Raw genomic sequence first — 1,323 nt, forward strand, 5'->3', positions numbered from 1 at the left:
TACATTGTTTTATCAATCTTGCATACCTCTATCTTATAATGTGAGGAGCTACTTGGAAGATAACAATATTAGCCATTGTTAATGTCTTAATATCTTGTTTTGAAATTCTGTATGATTGTTTTTATTGTTTTTCTTTAAAATAAAAAATTGGGAAAAAATGTATACAGTGGAGTACTACTGTGCTATAAAACTATAAACTTGAGACATTTATAGATAAATGGATGGGCCTTGAGACCACATTGTTTTTTCTTTTTTCTTTCACTGAGCAGTTCAGGCTGGCCTTGAACTCACTTTGTAGCCTGGACTGACTTCAAACTCACAGCGATCCTCCTACCTCAACCTGCCAAGTGTTGGGATTACAGATGTGTGCCACCATGCCTGGCTGAGACCACACTCTTAAGTAAAATAAATCAAACACATGTGTAAATATTGTATTCATTTGCTGGTATTAGAAACTGAAGTATAAATAAGAACCAGAATGTATACTAGTTATTGTGAAATAGAAAGAAAATGCTCAATTGGAAAGGGGAATTAGAGGAGGAGGGGGAAAAGAGGTTGAAATCACATGGATATTCATGTGATTTCCTCTAATTCCCCCTCCTCCTCTAAAAATCTGATAGATTTTATAATGTGAATTACTTAACTTGAATTACTTAACTTGATTTTATAATGTTAATTACTTTTTCATTAGAAAGTTAGTAATGTTGCTGAGTGAAACATTTCTAAATGAGAACATTTACCTGAGATCCTTTAAGTCTATTTTTCAAAGCTGGAGAATTGCAGTACACAAAGACTTAAAATGAGGTTGGGGGCAGGATCGCGTGGCTCGTGGCACCTTCTGCACCTCCGCTGCGGCGCGTGGTGGCGCTGTGAGCTCCTGCACTGTGAGGTGCGCGCAGTGGTGCTGGACAAGGAGCATCATCCAGCCCCAGTGGTCCAATTTGGCAAGCTCCGGAGCACCTCCACCTGGCGGGGATCCCAGGTGGCTGTGGCTGTGGCCGAGGAGGAGGAGCAAGAGGTGGGAAGGCCTCAGTCAAGAAAAGTGAATTTCTTGCCTCCAGAGGCCTTCTCTTTTGCTGTAGAGCCCCAGATGACCTCCCTGGACGTGTGAGCGCACCCTTACCCGGGCCTTGGACGTGACCCAGAAGAACTGGGGCAACAGCTTGCAGGCCCAAGGCCGGCTGGGATTGGGAGCTTACCTGTCTCTCCCGGCTGACTGGGATCTCAGCATAGCTTTTACCACTGCCTCCAAGACGAACCTGCAGCTGCGCGCGGACCTTCGGCCCTCAGAGGATGAAGTTGCAGTCCTTGTCTGTCAGGGGC

Source organism: Octodon degus, unplaced genomic scaffold, assembly GCF_000260255.1.
Source record: "Octodon degus isolate 3935 unplaced genomic scaffold, OctDeg1.0 scaffold00030, whole genome shotgun sequence".
Classification (NCBI taxonomy): Eukaryota; Metazoa; Chordata; class Mammalia; order Rodentia; family Octodontidae; genus Octodon; species Octodon degus.